This window comes from Anabrus simplex, chromosome 9 (genome assembly GCF_040414725.1).
Source record: "Anabrus simplex isolate iqAnaSimp1 chromosome 9, ASM4041472v1, whole genome shotgun sequence".
NCBI classification, from domain to species: Eukaryota; Metazoa; Arthropoda; class Insecta; order Orthoptera; family Tettigoniidae; genus Anabrus; species Anabrus simplex.
Window position 1 is genome coordinate 76,002,180 of NC_090273.1, and position 25,976 is coordinate 76,028,155.

Sequence of the window (25,976 nt, forward strand, 5' to 3'; positions counted from 1 at the left end):
AAAGCCTGTTTCCAGTCATTCAACTCTGTGGGGAATGCAATTAATGAAGCCCCCTGTAGCGGCGAGGACAGGAATTGTGCCGGTTGCCGAAGCCTCTCGCACTCCTCTTGAGCAATGAATAATGACTGAATGATAAATCCCGTCCCACCTCCATTTTGTCCAGCACAAAATTAATCTCACATGGAGCGACCGGGATTTGAACCGCGCGATCCAGTGGTGAGAGACAGGCGCGCTGCCACCTGAGCCACACAGGTACACCCAGCGTCGCATAGCTTGTCAGTACTTTAAAGAGAAGTTCATGTTTTTCGGTAACTTTTAGACTTCCATATTTCGTCATTATAAAGAGGGTGATCGTACTGACATTTTTGAACCGAATTTGAGCCAAAATCGGTACTTTAGGGTACATGGTGGTGCCATTTTACTGCATGTGTGGCCAATTTTAAGCATCCTTCTGAGACATTGAAATCATAGTCGCAGGTCTATTCAACTCAATACGCGTAGTTCTGCTTTGCTCCTTCTCAAAAGTTTTCTTTCTTTCTTTCTTTCTTTCTTTCTTTCTTTCTTTCTTGATTTGTTTACCCTCCAGGGTTAGTTTTTCCCTCGGACTCAGCGAGGGTTCCCACCTCTACCGCCTCAAGAGCAGTGTCCTGGAGCGTGAGACATTGAGTCGGGGATACAACAGGCCAGAATGACCAGTAACTCGCCCAGGCGGCATCACCTGCTATGCTGATCAGGGGCCTTGCGGGGGGATGGGAAGATAGAAAGGGAAAGATATGGATGAGGGAGGGAAGCGGCCGTGGCCTTACGTTAGATACCATCCCGGCATTTGCTTGGAGGAGAAGTGGGAAACCACGGAAAACCACTTCCAAGATGGCTGAGGTGGGAATCGAACCCAGCTCTACTCACTACGAGGTAGCAGATAATCACACTAACCACTACACCACAGAGGCGGACTTGAGATGCCACTTAGTAACAAAAATATTGTTAAAAATACAATATCAGATTTAAGTAATAAAAAATATAATATTACAAATTATATTAGACCGGTCTCACTGTAGTTGTTTAAAAGAGACTATCCAGTGCCATCTTAGTATATTAACCCATTTCTGATAGGATCATATTCATTATATTTAACGCTTCTCCTTGTAAAATCAATTTGGTTCAGGTTGGTGCTCCTACATCAGCAACATTTGAGGACGAGACTAACGAATTTTATGAGATACTAAACATGTCATCAAGGATATACCAAACAAGTAAATGTTAGTAATCAAACGTGATTTCAACGCCAAGGTAGGAGACACTAAGAAAGAGAGCACTTTGCTCTGGATGAGAGAAATGCACGAAGTGAGCGCTTACTGGAATTCTGTGTCAACAATGATTTTATTATTTGTAATATACTCTTCCAGCATCATCAAGGATGTGGGTATACATGGGTTTCTCCTGGTGATAGGACCAGAAATCAGATTGATTTCATGTTGGTACGACAACTTTGGAGGACTTCCATTCTAAGACCAGAGCTACATGAATTTAATAAAGATGAGAATGAATCAGCCTCGCAAACAGGGGATAAAGTAAAAGAAATCATTTCCTCATCTATTCCTAAACCAGATACTAGACCTTCAAGTGCGAAACACCCCTGAATTTCACACACCACAGTATTGATAATTGAAGAGAGAAGTAATTTGAAGAAACGTGGTATACATACCATGGAGGGCAACCATAAATACAAGACACTTCGCCGTGAAATACAGCGTACTTGCAGATCTGACAGGACACACTTTCTCAACAGTGTATGAGAGGAAATAGAAGAATATTAAAACCAAAACCAGATATATGACCTCTACAAAAAACTGCTTATGGGTAATAAATGATGAAAATGACAATCTCATCTGAGATAAGAAGGAAGCTGTAGAAAGGTGGAAGCAATACTGCAAAAACTATATTATAAAGAAAATAGCATATTAAATGAGGAAATAATGAAACAAGCTCAATTGGAACCTGATATTTTGTTCAGTGAAATAGAGAATTCAATTAAACATTTGAAGAATAACAAATCCCCAGGTATCGATGGTGTTTCAAGAGAAATGCCTAAAGAGATGGGAGAGAAAGGAATCCACGTATTTCACTCATGCAACGTTTGGAGAACAAGGGAGTGGCCAAAAGACTGAATAATTTCCATCTTAATTCCCCTGCACAAGAAAGGATTCCTTAGCGATTGCTCTAACTACCGAACCATAGCACTTGTAGCAAAGTCCTACTACCCTTAATCAACGCTTGCAGCCTTTCTTACAACCTCAGATATCCCTGGACAAGCAGGTTTTGTGGAAGGTAAAGGTGCACGAGAGCAAATTCTGAACATGAGGCAAATAATTGAAAAATGTGAGTTTTGTGTTCGTTTTTTAATATGCTTTGTAGATTACAAAAGGGCTTTTGACTGTGTTGAGTGGGACAAACTATGGAAAGTATTACATAAATTTGGTGTTCCAGCACATCTCATATCACTGCTGAAAGCTCCTTATAACAGTAACTTGGCGACCGTAAGGGTAGATGGTGATACATCAGACTTTTTCAGTGTACCCAAAGGCGTAAGTTAAGGCTCTGTATTTTCTCCCCAGCTGTACAATATCTATGCCAAGCACATCATGAGGAGAGCTCTTGATGGTTGGTCTGGTGGTATCTTAGTTGCCGGACGAAAAATCAACAACTTGCGTTTTGCTGACGACATCAAACTCATTGCTAGTAGTGAAAAAGTGCTTGTAGATTTACTTGCAAGAGTAAAGGATGCAAGTCTCATTTACGAATTAGAAATCAATTTGAAGAAGATCAAACTCATTATCATGGATCGTGGAAATGAAATGCACCTTACAGGTCGATGAAAGGGACTGGATTTGGTTAATGATCTTGTATACCTTAGGTCAGTGAAAATGACACAGGAAATTGCGAGAAAGAGATAAAGAGGCGTATTGTCCTGGGACGTGCAGCCATGAGTAAACTAACTAAGATATGGCAGAAAAGGGCAATATCCGAAATCAAGAAGTTTCGATTAATTGAATTACTAGTATTTTCCGTGTTCTTTTACGGTTGTGAGACATGGATCGTCAAGGCTAAGGACAAAGACATCATCGATGCCTTTGAGATGTAGTGTTGACGTAGAATGCTACAAGTAGCTTGGAACAAAACGAGAACAAATGAGCCCATGATTAAAGAGCTGAAGATAGTGCACCGAACCCAATACGTAAAAACACGACGGGAGATTCGAGGACGTGGACTCCGATCAGGAGAGGCAGATAACAGCCTCGAACTGAAGACGTTGATTAATAATAATAATTCATGACAAGGAAAAAGAAACTAACTACCAGCAATAAAAATCAAATAAAATTAAATGAGGGTTTATTAAGATAAAACGTAAATGCAAGAAAAGAAGCCACCAAAGAAAAATGAAACATTTTTACATACGTGCTTTTGTCCTTCAGGTCAGTAGAAGCTAGCATCGTAACCGTTCGAGCACAGCATACCATAAACATATGGATAAACAATACCTTACGATGTACTCACTGCTTAATATATATATATTCACAACATATTGAAAAATCATTGACGGAAAAGATCCTCACGGACTTATATTGGTCATTTCTTTCCGCGAAGTAGTGCACATTTATTTACCAAACGTTACTCAAGCCTCCATCATTATTACAGCATCAACAATGACCCACAAGGATAAAAGATCACGCAGCCTCTCGGAGTAGAGCGAACAACAGTTACATGAAGGCAATGAAGGTATCGAGATGGCCAGGGGTGCAGCATCTCTGTACCAAAGGGCACACAAAAGGCAAAGAAAATAAAGCGGGTGTGCGCATCACCCGAATTAAAATGAAACAAAAATGGCGGCCATAAGAACGAGCAAAACGGTCATAAAATAGACCAAGACAAAAATAATAAACACCGCACTCGAAGTAAAAAAAAGTGTACGAGGAATAAATGAAAAGGAACATAAATTAACTGATCGATACGACATCCTTTTAGCCCCTCGCTCGCTCTCACACATACACACAAACATTCAGGCACTGTCGACATCGGGAAACAATAGGGTCCTTAGCAAAAAGACGAGTAATTGCAGTTCTTCTATTTGTCTACAAAATATTTAACAATCTTATTGGTAGTTCTAACTTGCTCTCTCTGTTCAACTTGTCTGTCCATAATCCATCTACACGCCCGAAATATGTTACTTTCTACAGCTCTAGATCAAGAACCGAACAACATAGTAATTCACCAGTGTTAAACTCAATGAAAATATTTAATAAATATAGCAATGAGTATAGAATAGATATATTTGCAACTACATACACATCCATAGTAAAACAATGTAAACAAATAACTTAATTGTTTTCTGTTCTAAGTTAAAATCCCACTTTGCTGATTCCATTTGTTAACCTCATAACTTTAGTTAATATTCTAGTTTCTAGTTATACCATCTAGCTCATCATCATTATTATCTTCGATAACATCACTACCATCATGTATAATTACAGTACTATTGCAGCTTTAAAGCAGTTCGTAAATCATTTTAATTGTAATATTTTAAATACCTTGTTATAATATGTGCATATGTAACTGAATATTTGTAATACTATGTTACTGAAGAAAAGTGTATTTTTTATTTCATTTATGACTTTATTTTACAAGGACTTTCATAAGAGGTATTATAATTTTAATTTAATATTTGTTTTTATCTAATGTAATAATATATGTATATGTGTTTCACATCATTAGGTTTGTACCTGTCTGAAGCACAATAAATAAATAAATAAATAAATAAATAAATAAATAAATAAATAAATAAATAAATAAATAAATAAATAAATAAATAAATAAATAAATAAATAAATAAATAAATAAATAGATAAATAAATAACCTCTTTTCAAAACAGATCTTAAACACATGTAGTATGACTCACCTGGCCATAAGTAAGTTCCAACACACGACGTAGAAACGTGCACACTGCAAATATGTTATAAGCAGGACGATATGGACCCACGGCCCACGTACAAGCCCGCCAACACAGGCGCTGGGTACGACGTATCTCCGTGTCGACACCCAGAGCCTACTAACATTTGGTGGCAATAAGGAAGTATAATGTCGTGCACATAATGACAATTCTCGTAGAGACCCAGTTACCTCGTCACCACCACCACAATAATGCCCGCAAACACACATCCATTCATATCGCGGGGCAAAGACGTATATCAGTCAGTCGCGATTACAAGGCACTTGAAACAGCCACAATATAAACATAAAATAAAAGCGAAAACACAGCTCACATTACCTGAGGTTGAAGCTGATCAATTAAAAATCAGAATATGAATACAGGCAGAGTTTAAACCTGATAAAAACCCATCAATAATTTATTCAAAAATGCTACTCCGAGTAGAGGCGACTCCATATTTCTTTCTTTCTTTTAGGTCATAACAACAACAAAGACATCATGTCAAGGAGATAAAAGTCAAAGACTCGCGGAAGGAAGGACCATCCGTTTACAAAGCAGGGGCGCTGCCTTCTGCGGTACAGTTTGGGAAATAGTTAATAGCCAGTTTAGTGAAGTCAAACGAGAGCTAATGCAAGCTCTTAGCAATCACAGATAAACCTACATGTTATGAACATGCTAAACGAGCATGTTTCAATAGTGAAACGTCTCTCTACACGTGTCAGTGAAAGAATACATCATTTCCTTCGACATACGGCTGGAGACAACCTGTAGAAGTCTATCATAGAAGGCAAAATAGAAGGCAGAAGACTACGTGGAAGGACAGCAATCAGGTGGCTAGATCAGGTAGGAAGATAACTGGACTTTCTCTACAGAACGTCCTAGGAAAAGCTGAAGATCGAGATGGATGACGATACTTTGTGAAAACAAAACAATGGGGTCACGAGACACAGTAATGAGTAACACGATTGATGATGATGATGATGATCTTTCCTAAGCTTAGGTACGAATTTTAAACCCATAGATATTTAAGTTGGCACACCAGAAGCATAAAAACACACTTTTGAAAGGAAAAAAAGGGCCATAATTCAGGAAGAGATTGCTTAATTTAACCCAAATATTGAATTATTCTTAATTTAAGCTCATTTGACTGTCTCCAAATATATGGGGTTAATTTGTATAAAATTAACAAATAATAGAAAAATTCGATCCTCCGTGGCTCAGACGGCAGCGCGTCGGCCTCTCATCGCTGGATACCGTGCCCCGGTCACTCCATGTGAGATTTGTGCTGGATAAAGCGGAGGCGGGACAGGTTTTTCTCCGGGTACTCCGGTTTTCCCTGTCATCTTTCATTCCAGCAACACTCTCCATTATGATTTCATTGCATCTATCAGTCATTAATAAATCATTTTGGGAGTGGCGACCCCATTGTAATACTAGCCTATATATGTTCATTTATTACATTCCTGACCCGGTCCAAGACTGGAAAACAGGTTGTAGGTTTTCATTTTCAGAAAAATTCAGTAGTCCTCACGTAAAATCTATGTTAGTGTTAATAGAGGCCGTTTTCCTTATTTCTCGTGTATATTTTTACAATAATTTTCTTTACGTTGCACCGACACAGAGAGGTCTTATGACGACGATGTGATAGGAAAGGGCTACGAGAAGAAATGAAACAACCGTGGTATTAATTAAGATACAGCCCCAGAATTTCCCGGCGTAAAATAGGAAAACACGGAAATCCACCTTCAAGGCTGGCGACAGTCGAGTTCGAACCCGCTATCTCCCGAATGCAAGCTCACAGCTACGTGCCTGAAACCGCCGAACCACTTGCTCGGTCACGTATATATCTCCGACCCGGATTTTTAAACTCCAATTTTATAGCGAGACATATGCGTGAGTAATTATGGCACATTTTTTTTATATTTTAAAAAATCAGATTTATTAGCATTTTAGTTGAATGTGACTGTGGTGATATAACAAATTCAATTTCACCTTTGTAATGATGCTCGTATCTTCGATATAAAGTGAGGTAAGAACAGTGTTGGAAATGTCAGGAGCGTTTGAACTCTTATCGCGTAAGAACTCGTAACGATCTGGAGTTGAGGGCCAGTTGTAGAGAAAGTAGGATCTAACGAGCGACATGGAGCAGGTGTCACTTCTTCTGTGCTCCAACTTTGCTGTGTCGCCTGTTGCATATCCACAGGATGCTAACTTAACTTCACCTTTTTGCAGATGAATTGGGAGAATGCTGTGCGAAATTATGCAACATGTTTTCAGTTGTGTTTCAATTTCAATTAAAATTACCTAAGCGAACTTGTATTTCCAGATTCACTTCCGATAATTCACGCAAACTGGTTAATGGTGAAGTAATGGCAATAAAAGCAGAATAATTATTTTGTTTTTGATGCAGAACTGGCTATTCTCATTTTGGTTAACTTTTCCATATCCATGTAAAGAAAACTACAATTTTCATGTCTATATCTAAAACTGTGCCTCATATTTCGATTTACTTCGGATTAGGTATACTAAGGTCGAAAGTAGGTTCAATTCAATTAGCGTCTGTCAGATGGAGATGTTAAGCCTTGATCAGATCGATAGGAGTAGGCTATGTGTTGTGCCGACACCGGATTTGTCCTTCGCTCTACCTCTACACACACACAGAGAGAGAGAGAGAGAGAGAGAGAGAGAGAGACAGACAGACAGACAGACAGACGCGCAGATCGCCTATGGACGTCAAATAGAAAGACCTGCACCAGATGAACCGAAAATATCCTCGGACACTCCCGCAAAAAGACATGCGATAAATAAACGTTTGTTTGTTTGTTTGTTACGACTTGGAAAAGTACCTTATCAGAAATTCTCGAAACATATTATTTAGGTTCAGGGATAGTAGAGATGTACACTAGGAAATATAGTATATACTATAGTGTTTGTATGGCTTAGCGATCTTAAGAGTGGAAAACAGGAAATCTGAAATTCTTGGAAAAGCCTGAGGGAATTATCTCTCCAAGGACGAGGGAAACATTAATTAATACGGGCATGTCGAAGGCACAGGTGTCGAATATCTTACTGTCGGAAAGACAGAAGAAAATTATCTATGGCGACCTACAATATCCTAAGCCATTAAAACTTACCAACAGATTTCTTAAAGTTGAGGCATTTCTTTTGTCTTCTGCTGCGACTCATCTCCACTAAATGACATTAAATCTGCAGTTACAAAAACTAATCCGTAATGCCGGGGATAGCAGATAGTTAAGTATAATTACACCGTGGATGGTGCTTGTGACAGAAATTAATTTTGGCTCTATTTCGACCACTTGATGTATTTTACGTCCATTAAAATATATACAGTTCCTCCCTAACAGATGTATCTGTAGTTTTGGAAAGAACAGAGAAGTCTATCCGGTAAATATTTAATTTTCACGACCGCTTTTTATTCGAAATTAAATTTCAGTGTGTTAGGTCATGTTCAGAACATACAGTACATATCGAAGAAATTATAACAGAACAAAAATGGCCAACCAGACACGAGATAACTTAAGAGTACACTGTGGTCGTAAAGATTAAATATTGAATGAATTTCCCCACAATGGGCGACTAGCGCGCACTCTGCAGTCGTGCTGGCAGAAGTGCCAGACCAGACTCCTAGCGTTCTCTTATTATTATTATTATTATTATTATTATTATTATTATTATTATTATTATTATTATTACACTGCCTGACAAGGAAAGTTAAGCACCTGGAAGGAGTGGTTGAAAGTTAATAAAAGTACATATACTGAAAGATCATGTGCCTTTATTGAATTCATTACAATATGGGATGAAAGAAACAAGGCCGTTGGCTGTTAACAGATGGAAAGTTGGCGCCAGGTCAGTAGGCTGTCACACCCCACCCCTGGCCGCAATGCATGTCCTTATGCGGTTTGGAATGATGTCAAACAGCCTTTGGATCCTCTCCTGAGGCAAGTTCGTCCACAGTTGTTGTAGCTGTCCCTCCAGATCCCGCAGGTTGGTATTGGGACGGAGCCCCTTGCAATGCCATCCAACACGTGTTCAATGATGGAGAGGTCGGGGATCCTGCTGGCCACAACATACTCTAGGCAGTCCGTAGACATACGTGCTAAGAGTGGACGTGCATTATCTTGTTGGAATAATATCCCAAGGTGCTGTGCCATAAGGGGTAGGACTTGCGGACGCAGAATGTCTGTGACGTATCGCTGTGACGTGAAAGTCTGCCGAAGCACTATAAGAGGTGACCTGAACGAATACCCTATCAGTCCACACACCATGATGCCAAGGATTACACCTGTGTGTGTCTTTCCACAGTATGGGTGGAGTCTTCCCTCTGCCCTTAACGCCACCATACCCGCATACGGTTGTCATCGGCTGTTATGGAGAAGCGGGACTCATCACTAAACATGATTTGAGGCTAGTCGTCCTCTGTCCATCCCTTCCGGGCAAAGCACCACTCCAAACGCAGGCGTTGGTGTTCTGGTATCAATAGCAAGGGACGCATTGGGCGGTAAGACCCCAATCCGGCGGATGCGAGTCGTCAAGAAACTGTGCAGGAACTCACAGGATATTGTAGAGTCTCCAGCACATGCTTGCGGATGGCGGGTACCGAAGTTGTAGGATCTCGCAATGCTTGGCGCACCATACAACAGTCCTCCTCGGAGTGGTGTTTCTTGATCGACCCGAACCTGCAGGACGTGATTGGCGCCCTCGGGTACCCATTGAGTCCAAAATAGGGCGTGACATCTGAATGGCGCACATGCCTGGCAATTGTACGATTCGCCATACAAGCCTCATACAGTCCCGCAATGCGGCCTCTGTCAAATGCTGTCAGTTGGTGGATAGGCTGTCTAACGCGTCTGCGAGGCATCGCGGGTGCTTTGTACTGTACGTAGTTCCCTCTGCACATCTTTGTTTAACTGTCTGACTCACAGCAATTGATTGGTAACAACTTATGAACAACAGGACGGTGCTATCACGAATGCACTCTGGTGGGGTTATAAATGTTACAGACCCTTCTAAATCTAATCATTTACTCACACATCAATGGTATGCATGTATACCGAAATAGCATAATATTGGGCCACTCCTTCTGGGTACTTAACTTTTTTGTCAGGTAGTGTATATTATTATTTCTTGTTTTACAGTTCTTTAAAAAATACGCAATGGTAATATTAAGTGAACATTAGGGGTAAACCACCTGAAGTGGAAGTGCAGCGTATCATTGACCTGATCAGGGTGGGCAAGGGGCGTGACGTAATGGTGGGTCAGTGGACTGGCAGCCGATTGGATTCGAGCCAATGAAAGAGCAAAGGTTTTTCAAGCGCCTCGCATTGTATTCTGGAGTGGAGACAAAGCAGGGCTTGATTAAGATAAGTTCCAAATTTCAAATTTCTACGTGTTTGAACAGAAATAAATATAAATACTTCCAAATATTGAGTGTGACTTTATAGAATCTGATGAGGAAAGAAACATATCATTCTTTATTTAATAGTGTATACTTTTATTCCTTGTTTTAATAGTGTGTTTTTACAGGTATGTTATAGGATAATATTTGTACTGACTTTGTGTGTACGACAGACTGAAAAGCTCTAAGTTACATTTAACTGAGTCTACACTGGAAAGTATAGCTTCCTTCTTAAAAAAAAAACAAAAAAAATATGAAATAATTTTTATGAAAGGGAGAATACGAAATTGCTTCATATTTCGATGTATTTCAATAAGTGAATGTCATATTGTTAAGATTCGTTAATTTTCATCTAACGAATCTTTACGAGAGACACCTGTGTCGAATTTAGAGTCAATAAGTGCATCGAACGGGAGAAACTGACTCTGGGCCTATGAAACTGCCACAAATGTAATAATCAGTTCTCTGGAGTTTAATGAAATGCGTCCTTGATAAAGGAGCCTTGCATATGTCTCACAGTCATGGCCATCCTTCAGTACTTCACACCGCAGTCTGTAAGGCCACATTTTACATTTGCACTCTAACGCCCCTCATTGATAATATCTCGGTCGAAGCCATTCATCAGTACTTCTCATTACAGCCTGAGAGATTTAAAACACCTTCCGATTTAAGAAATCCAAAAATACAAAATTATTCTCAATCTCACTTCACATATGGAAGTCACCACGTGGAAACAGAGTCCATTGCGCTTATGTCCAATATATATGTTTAATTTATCTTCAGTTACTATCAGTTTCAACCCTCCTTTAGTCGCTCACGGAGATTTCCTCCGGGCCGATTACATTTTGCACAGTACTGAACTTCTTGAGTTGAACTGTTGGTCTCCCCACCCCTATACCTTTCTCCTTGTTCATTTGAACTCGTCCTGTCAGCATTTCGGCGCGATCGTGCATCCTGTGAGCGAGTGTGGGTTCGTTGTTGTGACAAGTGGCATCACCTGGACGTTTCCTACGTGTGCAAATAAACAAAAAACCTTATACTTTAATGCATATTATTTATTTTCTAGGTCGATGACTTTGTTGTTCTGTTCTTCTAAACATATTTTAGAAAAATATCATTTCATATTTCATATGATGTGATCGTCGTAGGTAATATTATAAGACCATTCGTCACAGTTAAGGTCTACAGTATTCTGATTTTAGATCAAACAAACTGTGTAAGAATAACCTACTAATACTTAAAAGGGTTTCTATTAATTATACCGAAGAATACTGCAAACGAACATGCCAAAACAACATCTCAAAGACGAAAATTACGCTCATTTTTAGCCCCGGAGGTTATTTCCGTGCGCGACTAATAACGTAATAATTTTCGCGCGACTAAGGAAGGGTTAAAATAAGCTCGGATGAAGATAATGTATTGCTTGAAGAAGGGTAATTAATGTGCCGGTGGTACGAGATTCTTAAATGTAATCTGACTGCACTAAGATATCAATACAAGACCGATCATATTCTAAGAGAGTTTTACAAGACTTAGCAAGGTTTCCTCGCTGATAAGTCAGTCACGACTGATCTGCATTTAGGATTGTCACCGAAGTGACAGATTCCCTGTAAGTTATTTTCCTCGTCATCATTGAAATGTTGCAAATTTTTGACCAAAGAACAGAGTTTTCAACTTTAACCTTAAAATTCCCCTAATACTTCCTCCTTCAAAACCCATCATCAGTTTTACCTAACGCTATTTTAATGCTCTAAATGCCGGACTTGAAGGGTAGTGGCGCGGTGTGTATAGAGTAAACACACGCCCGTTTCTCTAGAATTGTCAGACAATATTGGCTTCAAAGTTCTTTCCGATTACAATTTCAATAATCCCACTGGAATATATTTACGTTATAGTAGACCTGCGCTGTGCATAAGAGGAGACAGAAGTCCAAGGGAATAACTTACAGTCCAGAGCAGTTTTAAAGAAAGTTTGTTTCTTGAAAATTTCAATAGCATTTTTCTAGGTTAAAATAGAACCTGTGTCAATAAAGTTCGGTGAATAGTCCCGTACTATCAACATAGGTGAACAATACACGACAGTGACCTTACTGTCCTTCGAAATAGTCCCCTCCCATAACTATGCACTGCTGAGATCAGCGATACATGTCCTGGAAACTTTGCAGGAAGGCTTCTTTAAATGAACACCCCAAATTTTGGGGTGGTGTTCAAAAGCCTCGTCACGTTTAGTTGGATGTCAGGAATATCGTCAAATCTCTTTCCTTTCAAAGTGAGTTTGAGTAGGCTCTGATCTTTTTCCGACGAGGGGATCCCGGAAAACGCCATTCCATGCTTTGCCGTTTTACTTCAAGGTCGTACCTGAGACACCAGGTTTCATCCTCAGTGAAAATAAAGTTCAAGAAATTTGGTGTCGCATCCGCCGTTTCGACATAATCCTGTGAAGCCTCTAAACGTGCCTGTTTCTGATCGTCAGTCAAGTGGTGTGGCACAAGACGAGAACACGTTTTTCCTCTTCTCTAAATTCTGGGTAACGATTTGTCGCACGGATTTACGGTTAATCAGCAGTTAATCCGCTACCATGTCCACAGTTAATCACCGATCGTTCGTGATTAATGTCCTCATCTTCTCAATGTTTTCGTCACTGACGGTGGTCGCCGGTCTTCCGCTACGCAGGTTGTCAGAAACACTTTCCCGGCCTCCTCGAAAAGGGCCGAACCACTCGTACACACAATTCGAGGGCAGTGCTTGACCTTCATAAACACGTACCAGCATCGCATGCGTTTGTTTCGGTGTCCTGCCAAGCTAAAGACAAAATTGTACATTGATCTTTTGGTCGTTCATGTTCCTGTTCGCAGTTCATAATCAACGCACTAAAAACGCACTGTGTCAAACAGGTCTTACACTGCACACACACGATGCTCATCTGAACAACGTTGGGAACAGGTGGTCAAAACCTGCTGCTATGCAGGTACGACGTTGTGTGTCGCCATTGTTGCCGGATTGACCGTTCTGACTTCATTCCCCGAACGTTATTGCCACAGGTTCTATTATCAAGTCATTGCCATGAATAAAATTTTCCTAGCGACAGAATTCTTATCAGATTCACCTGAAATGTTGTGATCAAGTTTCTATATGAACAGGAATTAAAAGTAGTTCTGCATGTTATTGTCAGTTGAATATCACCTTCATATTTTTGCTCCTAAAGTAGCACCAAACTAGAGTTTTGCCTATTATATGAATTATGAAAAATTGGAGACTTACATCTCCCATAGTTTATACCTGACTACAAAACCCAGAGATATAATAAAGTATACGAGTATTGTTGACAAGTCTGTCAAATTATAACCCATAAATAATGAAAACTGTGTCTCAAGGAGTATTTTCCAAGCAACGTGAGTGGTGCTCTATCTTACGACATGTGCTTGTGTTTCAAATTTGATTGATATAAGTTTTTTTTTGCGAAGGGCTTTACGTCGCACCGACACAGATAGGTCTTATGGCGACGATGGGATAGGAAGGGCCTAGGAGTTGGAAGGAAGCGGCCGTGGCCTTAATTAAGGTACAACCCCAGCATTTGCCTGGTGTGAAAATGGGAAACCACGGAAAACCACCTTCAGGGCTGCCGACAGTGGGATTCAAACCCACGATCTCCCGGATGCAAGCTCACAGCCGCACGCCTCTACGCGCACGGCCAACTCGCCCGGTGATTGAGATAAGTGGTAGATTGTAGAAGTTTCAAGTTTCAGTCATGACACCCCTTAAATCTTTCAAAGCTTTTCAAAGTGTGGTAATTTATTCAATTCCCTAATATCTGTTCCTATAAGTGATGTTTCCCCGATTTTTTCTCTTGCATTCCACTTTCTTATTCATGTTAAGATATTTCATACTTGTAAAAACTCCATTCAAGTTTATTCTTCTACTAATGCCACTCCTCTACCGACAGCTCGTCAGTTTTGAAAAATAAGGGCATCTATAAAGAATAGGAGGACGAGGAAGAAGCATAGATTGATGAGTGAAAATTATGAAAGTCTGTATCTCAGTGTTAATTAAATGATTATTTGGTTTTAAAATAAACTGTAATCTGTCCAAGGATGGGAAAGGTCTAGTATTAGGAAGGTAGCGAGCGTTGCCTTAATTAAAAGTACGGTTCCAGCAATTGCCTGGTGTGAAAATTTGCAAGAAGACCATATTTAGGGCTGCCGACGGTGCGATTCGAACCCACTATCTCGTCAATGCAAGTACATAGCTTAGTGTCCCTAACCTCATGATCAACTCACTCGGTGCAAGGTACTTAAAGAGGAAGTTAAACGTCAGTACAACATTCTCCCCATTATCATTATCATTATCATTTTCCAATTCTGATTTCCGGGGTGTGGTGCAACGTACTTTTACATATATTCTAAACTTGGTCATTTATACCCCATTAGCAGTCTGCATCATACTAATAGCAGTGTGATGTCGGAGAGTTAAAGGAATGGAGATTCCGATATACTATATCACTGCGCATCGAAATACCGTCATGTGACAATGTTCAGGGAAGAAATACTGACCCGTAGCACACGTATCACAGAACGAAAATTCGTTTATACAGTTCATGCGATACTCAACCGTAGATGTCAGAACATTTCAGGCCAGAGTTCTAAAATATCACATAGCGGTTTTTGTAAGCGTAACGACTATATTAAAAGCTGCTGATGAAGCCTGATGACCTTTTACTTTCTGGCGCAGCAGAGACATTTCATAGTTGACATCCAAAGTTGATGTAATTCAGCTTCTTTCTTGACATAGAAGATATATATCCCTTATTTCCTTTTACCCCAGAGTATTCAAAGTTATACGTGATATTGATGAATGAAGAATGAACTGCAGGGAACTTCACGTTTCGCGGAGGCGTTGTTCTATGCCGCCAGAGAGGAAAGGAGGACAGTTCTAATTAGTTTTCATGATTGCGTATATTTTTAATCTTTATAATGCTGTTGACGGAGCGGATTCTCGCCATACTTGTTTTGCTGTTACTGATTGTGGAGATATTATTATTACGTAGATTTAAATAAGCTTCCAGTGAATGTCTTTAATAATAGAACTAATCACGTACTTATTCCAGTGACATCGGAAAATGGCTTCGGAGACATCTACAGTAGTTTAAGCACATGTAATGAAGGATTCTAAATGGAAAATTGCCTGCACAGTACCACACACCTCAAAATGATTAAAACAGACGGAATTAGTCGTGTTATAATGGTTTAAATATTTGTAAGCCGATATATGTGCCAGAAGTTTAGCTTTGATTAGCTTAGCTATTGTTTTCATTCTCCTCTCTGAAGGGGAGGGGCAGGCCACGTATAAGATAACGTTTACAGACCTAATGTGTTTACAGCAAATTTCCCATTTCTATAGCAAACGTTTAGTAGGTTTGCATTGAAATGTTACAGGCTATATTAGCAGACATGATATCGTCTGGCTTTTTGTCGTGTGGAAGAGATCATTTTAATAATAATAATGCTATTTGCTTTACGTCCCACTAACTACTTTTTACGGTCTTCGGAGACGCCGAGGTGCCGGAATTTAGTCCTGCAGGAGTTCTTTCATGTGCCATTAAATCTACCGGCACGAGGCTGTCGTATTTGAGCACCTTCAAATACCACCGGACTGAGCCAGGATCGAACCTGCCAAGTTGGGGTTAGAAGGCCAGCGCCTTAACCGTCTGAGCCACTCAGCCCGGCAGAGATAGAGAGATATCGTTTTTGACCACACAGTAGACAACGGGGCCTTCTATTATAATGGAAACATTCCAACTCGATTGTGAATGGCACTAGGCAAGTGAGCCTGCCGTTATCATCACAACTCCACAACTCTTACATTGCATTTGAAACAACGTATGGGGACCTCCCCATGTTGTTTATTGGATAACGCTCAGAGACATGCAATTTAAAATATCTTATTCAATGCGTGTACAGTAATTTACTTCGATATCCGTATACAATGTAAAATACCGTAGCCATCCAGGGGTACATTTGCTAGTCAAATTATAAGTTACTATTTCATATATTTAGCTTATACTTTAACTACATAAAGTTATAATTTTGTCCTCATACTTCATATGTATCTCGGATTGTGTATAAATGAGACGGAAGGGGGCTCACTTCAATGTCTGTCTAAGCATCACGGGTATACGGCTTGAGGAAGTTATTGAAGCTTAGTATTTAAGTTCAGAAATATAGGAAGAGTACTCTAAATTTTATATAAAACTAGCTATATTACCCGGCACTGGCCCGGCAATTTATTGAATGTTTACTACTCTGACATACAAAATGCATCTCAAGAATGTAGCAGCTAAAATTAAAACCCCACTGTCGGCAGCCCTGAAGATGGTTTTCCGTGGTTTCCCATTTTCACACCAGGCAAATGCCGGGGCTGTACCTTACTTAAGGCCACGGCCGCTTCCTTCCAATTCCTAGGCCTTTCCTATCCCATCGTCGCCATAAGACATACCTGTGTCGGTGCGACGTAAAGCAAATAGCAAAAAAAAAAAAAAAAAAAAAAAAAAAATTAAAACCCGGAACAACATATTACAGAAGTTAACAGGGTCCACCTGGGGTGCCAATGCATCAGTCCTTAGATCCACAGCTCTGGCTCTTTCGTACTCAGTTGCAGAATACTGCTGTTCTAAATGGTTAAACAGTGCTCACACCAAAATAATTGACACGCAGCTCAATCAAACAATGCGCCTCATCACAGGATGTATTCAATCTACTAACACGCACTGGCTATCGGTTCTAAGTAACATTCCACCCCCACCCCTAAGAAGATCTCAGTCATTGCTGAACACATGGAAGAAAATTGAAAACAACTCACTGTTGCCAATACATTCAGACTGTCCAGTTTTATTACCGCAGCGATTTAAGTCCAGACAACCATCATGGCGAACAGCAATCAATCTGTAAGACAATCACTTCAAAATACTAGATGCATGGAACAATCAGTGGCAGAGCCAAAACTCCCTGACACATCATTACTTAAATAAAACTCCTTGGGAGCGGCCCGCACCTCGACGACACTGGTGTGTCTGGCCAGAGAAAATGCAAAGCAATACTGAACAAGAGTGTTGATGGAAGTCCTCTCCTCATTGCTACTGCGGTGAAGAGCAGCAAACCATGGATCATATAGTGCTCGAATGTCCCCTCAGAGCGTTTAGAGGCTCAATGAAGGATCACCACAATCTAACACAAGAAGCCGTTGAGTGGATCAACCATCTGGACATACGTATTGTGAATAATTTTATGAACTTGAGAGTGTGTATGTGTGTGTATTTTTGTATATATTTCGTAAATAGCTGATATTCCTCCTTTCATCATACGATAAATAAATAAATAATGGGGAGGAGGACCAGTACCACCCCAAGGCAGCCTCACCTGCTATGCTGAACAGGGGCCTTGTGGGGGAGGGGTTCTATGTTTGAAACGGACAGGCAAGGAAGAGGGAATGTGACGTCCGTGGCCTTAAGTTACTTACCATCCCGGCATTTCCCTGGAGGAGAAGTGGGAAACCACGGAAAACCACTTCGAGGATGGCTGAGGTGGGAATCGAAGCCACCACTAGTCAGTTGACCTCCCGGCGTCGAGTGGACACCGTTGCAGCCCTCATAACACTTTTTCAACTTTCGCGGCAAAGCCGGGAATCAAACCACGGCCTCCGGGTATGGCAGCTAATCATTATTATTATTATTATTATTATTATTATTATTATTATTATTATTATTGGAAGTCCATGTTATTTTGACCGATAATATTCTTGGAATTTGCAAGTTTAGTCACCCCCTGTCTGAGGCAAGGTCAACAAGACAATCAAGGGTAGTTGTATTGCTAATGGACTTCAGGTAGAATGGGGAAGAGGAAAACTATATTAATACTCACTTTCCTTGTAAACTTACACGGTGACGAGGAAGTGTATTGTGGAGTAGTTATTTTGGCCAAAAGGTTGTTTACTTTTTACGATTACTGCTCTCATATCTATATAAGTTTTAACATATTTTCATTCATACTTTTCATATTATTTCGCTTTTTCGTAAATCTTTGCATGTCATGTAATTTGGACCTTTGACACAATTGTGATAATTACGTTTCTTCGAAGTTTTACTGATGGTTCTAAAAGAACTTGCCTGGAGGATAAGTGGGAAACCACAGAAAACCACTTCGAGGATGGCTGAGGTGGGAATCAAACTCTCCACTATTTTATTATTTGAGTTCCGCCCCGCGGTGTAGGGGTATCGTACCTGGTTCTTAACCGGAGGCCCTGGGGTTTGATTCCACACCAGGTCTGGGATTTTTACCTGGATCTGTGGGCTGGTCAGAGGTCTATTTAGCCCATGTGATTACAATTGGGAGCTATCTGACGATATTTTACAAGTATTATGATGACGATTGGTTTCAGTGCAACAGTAGCAAAAATTCGGCTAGTACAAACTGCGCCAAAATTCGGGATGAATTGTTTTTTCATTGTCCTACCCGAACGTGATGGCCGCAATTCATAGTGTCGTATTTCATTGCTTAGTACTTCATAAGAAATTCATTAAATAACGTATAAGTGTTTATGTTTCTTTCTTTCTTTCTTTCTTTCTTCCTTTCTTCGGTCTTTCTTAATCCGTTTACCCTCCAGGGTTGGTTTTCCCCTCGGATTTAGCGAGGGATCCCACCCTTACCACCCCAAGGGCAGTGTCCTGGATCGTGAGATATTGGGTTGGGATATACACCAGGAGAGGAGGATAAGTACCTCGCCCAGGTGGCTTCACCTGTTATGCTGAACAGGGGCCTTGTGTGGGGGGGTGAGAATATTGGAAGGGATAGGTAAGGAAGGAAGGAAGGAAGGAAGGAAGGAAGGAAGGAAGCGGACGTGGCCTTAAGTTAGGTACCATCCCGGGATTTGCCTGGAGGAGAAGTGGGAAACCACAGAAAACCACTTCGAGGATGGCTGAGGTGGGAATCAAACTCTCCTCTAGTCAGTTGACCTCCCGAGGCTGTGTGTACCTGGTTCCAGCCCTCGTACCTCTCTTCAAATTTCGTGGCAGATCCGGGAATCGTACCCGGGCCTCTGAGGGTGGCAGCTAATCATTATACCTCGGATTTGTAGGTGGTAATAGGTTAGAATGCAAAGTAATTTGGTTTGTAGGAAGTGTCATGCAACCCGTTGTACCATAATGTAGGAAGAGTAGCATATATTCAAGGAGTTCTATAGGCTGTACCCCTAATATCTATGCAAATCTCATAGCGTAAGCGTTGTACAGTGTAGGGTATACTTGTTCCTGGCTTAAGTAAGTTTGCACTATAACCTATCAGCACCTAATAATCCGGACTCTACTAATCATACTAACCACTACCCACAGAGGCGGACAGTGTTTGTATTTACCATTCCAAATTACACGATCACCTGATCTAAGTTACACGCCTCCACTCCAGATCATACGAAAACACATTTTAGAGTAAATATTATTTTTAAACAAATCCTAAATATAATATTAACATTTATTTCCACCAAATCATTTGATATATTGCATTAATTATCGTTTATAAAATTTGAGACATTTTCATTTAAGGTCCGTAAAGGTATGGACGGTTAATGTTAAGTGGTAAAATTACACGGAACCCCATTATTATTATTATTATTATTATTATTACTATTATTATTATTATTATTATTATTATTATTATTATTATTATTTAACCCTGACATTTTTTATTTAAAAAGGATGTGAAGTTGCTGAGTAAAACAATTGTGAATGCCACTTAATTTATACTAACCGAAAGGTGTACTTGTACCCTTACTGTAATTTACCTCTAAGTTCTATGGATTTCACTGTGATCTGATACGCAGTGTGGGTCGAGTTCTGTTAGTATTATTGTTTCAATACCGTTGTTGTTGTTGTTGACATGGAGCGATTCATTTGAACAGACGAGGCTGACATTCATCTCGTACAGAGCAGTGCTGTGTTTCATGAACAATAGGTTCAGCGTGCTTTGAGGAGACTGTTTCCTCTGTGACGACATCCTGACAATCGTACATTCATTTCCTGAGATTGACAACTTCAGGAAACATTCTAGTCAGGGGATGAAGTATGAATACAACAGTGTGAGTAATTTGTTATTTTGTCTTAATGTATAATATAATCTACGTTTTGCAGATTCTTATATATTCGCCCAGTTTTTCAGGAAAACTCACATAGAAGGGAACATATCATCGGTAAAGAAACAATACCTCGAATGTCACAATGCTCTTACTAACCATTATTTTCCTTAAGACTTTACATGCCTGCCATCCACATATGTAAATGTAGTCCTTTAGAACAATGATCGTTGTGTTTATTTTTCTGTACGAAGGTGTAAAGAAAAATCAACCAAAGCGGGGATGTCAATGAGAGGGGGTGAAAAATTCTATTTTTTGGAAATGGTGTTTTTTGAATATTCATAATGTCGGCTTCATCTTGACAAAGTTTTATGGTGAAAAATTGTAATGTGCGCGATGTGTCACACCAACTTTCAACCTACTCTGTTGTTGTTGAATTCAGGATTCCTGTAAGCTAATGTACAACTCTCTTGTGCATACCTATGGCTTAAATTTCTCCTTTTTTTCTCCATCTCTATGTTTCTAGTTCATTGTTCTGCCACCAGAATGCAGCGGAAAACAGTTGACTGCATGGAAAACGAGTCTCTTGTTTAGGTCTGTTGGTTGGTTGAATTCTAGGCGTATTATCTTCTGTAAGGTTAGTGAATGAAATAATATGGGGATAGTAAATAATGTCTATAAGAACAGAAAGTTTTGTGGTAACCGTTATACCAAGGCAGCAAATGTAGTACCAGTACCAACATCAGAACACAACCTATCTTTATCATCATCATCATCATCATCAAAGATGGACTTATTACTTCAAGATTTAAATAAGACAGTGAGTGATACACAGCTATTATCTTCTGGATTTAGAATAATAGATTTAGAACTTCTGTGCAGTGCTGCTTCTGTGCTTGTTCAAACTGTAAAAATACTTGGTGTACGAAATCAGTTGAAGAAACTAGAGTTGGGATTGCAAGGAACATGAAAATTATGTGTAGTGTAATCATAGCCTGCCCCGTGGTGTACGGGTAGCGTGCCTGCCTCTTACCCGGACGCTCCGGGTTCGATTCCTGGCCAGGTCAGAGTTTTTACTTGGATCAGAGGGCTGGTTCGAGGTCCGCTCAGCTTACGTGATTAGAATTGAGGAGCTATCTGACGATGAGATAGCGGCCCCGGTCTAGAAATACAAAAATAACGGCCGAGAAGGACACCTCGTAATCTGAAGGCCTTCGGGCTGAGCAGTGGTCGCTTGGTAGGCCAAGGCCCTTCAAGGACTGTAGTGCCATAAGTTTAGTTTGTAATTATGAATTTGCATTTAGCACTGCAAAAAAAGTTCAGAATGGCATGTAAGAAAGCAACATCAGGTTAGTCTATGGTATGAGATGCTTAGGTAAAGGTGGAGAAACAGTAAATATACTTTGTAGCAATATGAATTCACCCGCACTAAGCACTGAAAACCGTTATGATTCTAAAATTGTTTGTGATTTTGCCAAAGAAAGCATGAAAAATGGCAATTGCGACTGTTGTGGAAGAAAAGAAAGCTGTAATTAGTGCTAGTGGACAATACGGTATTGAAAATGCTACAGATTTGTGTGTATCTGTGGATGGAACTTGGATGGAAACGGGGCATACATCTCTATATGGTATCTCTTCCATCATAAGTATTGACACTGGTAAGGTATTAGATGTACAAATAAAGTCTAAATATTGTCACCAGTGTTCAACAAGAAAAGATAAAGAGTGGGTTGAAAAACATAAAACTGTATGTTATCAGAATTATACTGGGTCAAGTGATAGGATGGAGTCAGATGCTGAGATTGAAATGTTTTCTCGTTCGCAAGCACAATGTGTTGTTAGATACATCAAATATCTAGGTGATGTTGCTTCTTAGTCTTCCAAATGTGTGCAGGAATCCAGACTATATGAATGTAACATTGAAAAACTTGAATGTCTGGGCCATATTGAGAAGAAGATTGGAGGACAGCTGCGCCGATTATCGAAAGAAAAGAAAAGTGTTCGTCTAGAAGATGGAAAAACCTTGGAAGGTAAAGGAAGACTTGCTCAAAAGTCTAGTATTATGTGGAAAAACAATGAGGGAAAATAACAGTAGCATAGAAGCAATGCGAAAACCAGAATGGACAATCTATTTCCATAAATTGTCCTTAGATGAGATGCCTACGCATTATCTCTGTCCCAAGGGTGGCTGGTGTAAATACAATATTGATAGAACCACACACATATATAAACATTCATTCCATGAGGTGGTTATGTATGAAATAAAGAAAACATTCCGAGTTCTAGTCGACTCAGAACTACTGAAAGAGTGTACTAATGGAAAAACACAAAACATGAATGAAAGTTTTAACAATCTAGTGTGGGTTCAGTGTTCAAACACTACATTCTGTGGACTGAAAGTGTTATTTATTGCTGCTTATGATGTCGTGTTGTAGTTTAATGAGGAGAATAAAGGCAGTTTTGAAGTTCTAAGGCAGGCAGCAATGGCACTAGGAGTGCATAAGTACTACTCAGATATTGAATGAAATAGATCAAAAGAGGATTGCGAAAGCTGAAGCCAATCTATTAAAATTACAGCAGACTGCAAGGCAACAGAGAAGATCACAGAAGAAAATAAAAAAGAAAGAATTTGCTTTACGTCGTACCGACACAGATAGGTCGTATGGCGACAATGGGATAGGAAAGGCCTAGGAGTAGGAAGAATGCGGCCGTGGCCTTAATTAAGGTACAGCTCCAGCATTTGCCTGGTGTGAAAATGGGAAACCACGGAAAACCATCTTCAGGGCTGCCGACATTGGGGTTCGAACCCACTACCTCCCGAATGCAAACTCACAGCTGCACGCCCCTCACCACACGGTCAACTCGCCCGGTGATCACAGAAGAGAAAGCAGGAGGATGATGAAGAACACTATTCAAATGGAGGATATTAATTTTCTGGCTTCAAGAAAGAAGTATTTTCATACCGAATGCTAATACAGTTTTTAAACTCTCATTCCATGCAATCGTATTTTTCATATGTTTTTGCATCTTTTCTCAGTAACTATTAAAGCTAGAGCAATCCAATTTTCAGTACTTTCTTATAGCAATACAACATTGTTTAAGGACTACAATGAGGAAAATACAGTAGTTAGAAACCAAATTATGAGGATATTATAGCGTATATTGAAAAATGAGATTAAAAATTTTGGAAATTAAAAATTTTGAATCTACACAATCATTTAACTCTCAAAATTCTAGTTCCCAAAACGAATTTACGTTTGTAGATTATGCACAACAAATTTCATAGTAATATGTCCATTGGGCATGGAAGAATTGTGCAATTTTTTTACATAGATTGTCTATAAATTATATCAACTTTTTGACCACAATATATAATGTTTCTAACTGTAATATAGTATTTATACTTACTAATATATTTTAATTACATGTGCAAAATATGAAAACCCTATCTTTAAAAGCAAGGCCACAGTTATTTTTTAAGTCAAACTCTGAATTATTATCGTTGACTTCCCCCTAAATACAGTATGCTGTAGGAGTGCGTAAATATGTCACTCAAACACACATTCCTAGAGTAGAGCAAAGCAAGGTTCTGTTTCCTTAACAAACCTTCATAGGAAAACGAACAGAATGATGACTGTTCTGATGGACTGCATATCTTAAGAAAATGCACTGTGACATTTTGTACCTTCAACGACAATATGCAGGATAAACAGTCTGTTCAACTTGAAGTGCTGTGCTAAATTAAGTAACTGCGAGTTGTTGAATACTACAGCTGCCTCTTATCTGGGGGCCGAAGGTTTCATTTCTGGCCAGTCCAAATATTCTAATTCTGGAATGATGACTGGAGAAGTACTGTACACTCAGCTTCATAAGACCAACTAAACAATTCTCTGATGGTAGAGGCAGTGGGTATGTTCACGGAAAAAAGAAAAACAATACGTTAACGAAGTCGTTATGAAAACCACGAGGCATACCAATATCTGCAGGTATTCTGGTGGGGCAATGCCTTTAATGAGTCGCTTAGGGCACGAGTTTGTTTTACTTCTTACAACAATTAACACAGATTATTCCCTAGCGCTCTAACAATTCCAAATGAACGAATTGAGCGTTACAACTTCTTCTAACTGGGAAGCCCCGCCCCCCCCCCCGCCAGTAAATGAACATCGTCCATTATGTTTGTAGAAAGTGCGTGATATAGTGGTAGTGATTATTGTTTTAAGAGGAAGTAGTACAACTAGACAACCGGACTCATTGGCTGAATAGTCAGCACTGAGGCGTTCGGTTCAGAGGCTCCTGGGTTCGATTCCCGGGCGGGTCGTGGATTTAATCGTGTTTCATTAATTCTTCTGGCTCGGGGACTGGGTGTTGTATTTGTTCCTACACTTTCCTCTTCATATTCAGACAACACACTACCAACCACCACATAAACACGCAATAGTGATTACATCCTTCCATATAAGGTTGCGTCAGGAAGGGCATCCGGCGGTAAAACAAGGCCAAATATACATGTGCGACACAATTCGCACTCGCGACCTCACAGGTGTGAGAAAAGCGATAGAAGAAGGAGAAGAAGAAGAAGTACAACTATGCAACCATCCTCTATATTACACTTATCAGAGAGAAAAAATGGAAGGCAGCCAACATTTCGAAAATGAAGGTATCGGACAAAGAAAGACAAGTACCATGAAGGGCGTGAAAATGAATGATTCCCTAGGCCTTGAATGTTCTATTACCGTCGGGGTCGGAAAAGAACAAGAGTTGACCAAGGCAGGTCGGATAAGATAGATGAAAGTGAGGAGCCTGGCATGCGTAAGTGGAAGCAATGCCAGGACTCAGCTAAGTGCTCCGTGGTCGCCAAACCACGCCCCCAAGTTGAGAGCCCCTCGTAGTCGCATCTTACGACAGGCAGAGGGTACCGTGGGTATTATCCTACCACCTCCACCCACAGCGGGCGCATGTTACAGAGCTTGTGGATTATCCAGTTAGAAGATTAAATGTTAGCGTTTTCTTTCAGGACACACTAAGCTCCTTTCTCTGCAGGGGCAATGTTGAATTTTCAAGGGAGACCACACTATCCTCGTGAACATAGTAATCAGTACAGTTTTTCAGTTCATTGCTGAATGGTTGTTACTGTTGGACGCTGGCGGATGTTACAGGATAATTTTTCATTTATAACTGTTAGGTTTTGCCTGCTGCCATTTCTTGATGGATGCAGTACTTTTGTATCCATCTCTTGGCACAGGCCATAGTAAAGTGTAGCTTCCACCGAAGTCCCAGTCTCATCCATGGCTGTGACAATATGGAAGCTGCTGGGGTATGAGTGGTGCTGAGTAACGACATTCAGAGCACGACTAGTGCATCTGAGTGTTATCAAAAGTGTTGCTCATAGGGTCAGTCGTGCTGCAATAGCACTTTCTGACTCAGTGAGGAAAGCAATGGCAAACTACCTCACTCCTC

At 40.1% G+C, this 25,976-nt stretch overlaps 1 protein-coding gene across 2 annotated transcripts in view; it reads right to left on the reverse strand.

The window, feature by feature from the left end:
* VGlut (Vesicular glutamate transporter) overlaps positions 1–25,976 on the reverse strand; it is a 511,784-nt gene that overhangs the window by 235,767 nt on the left and 250,041 nt on the right. The window lies entirely within an intron of this gene.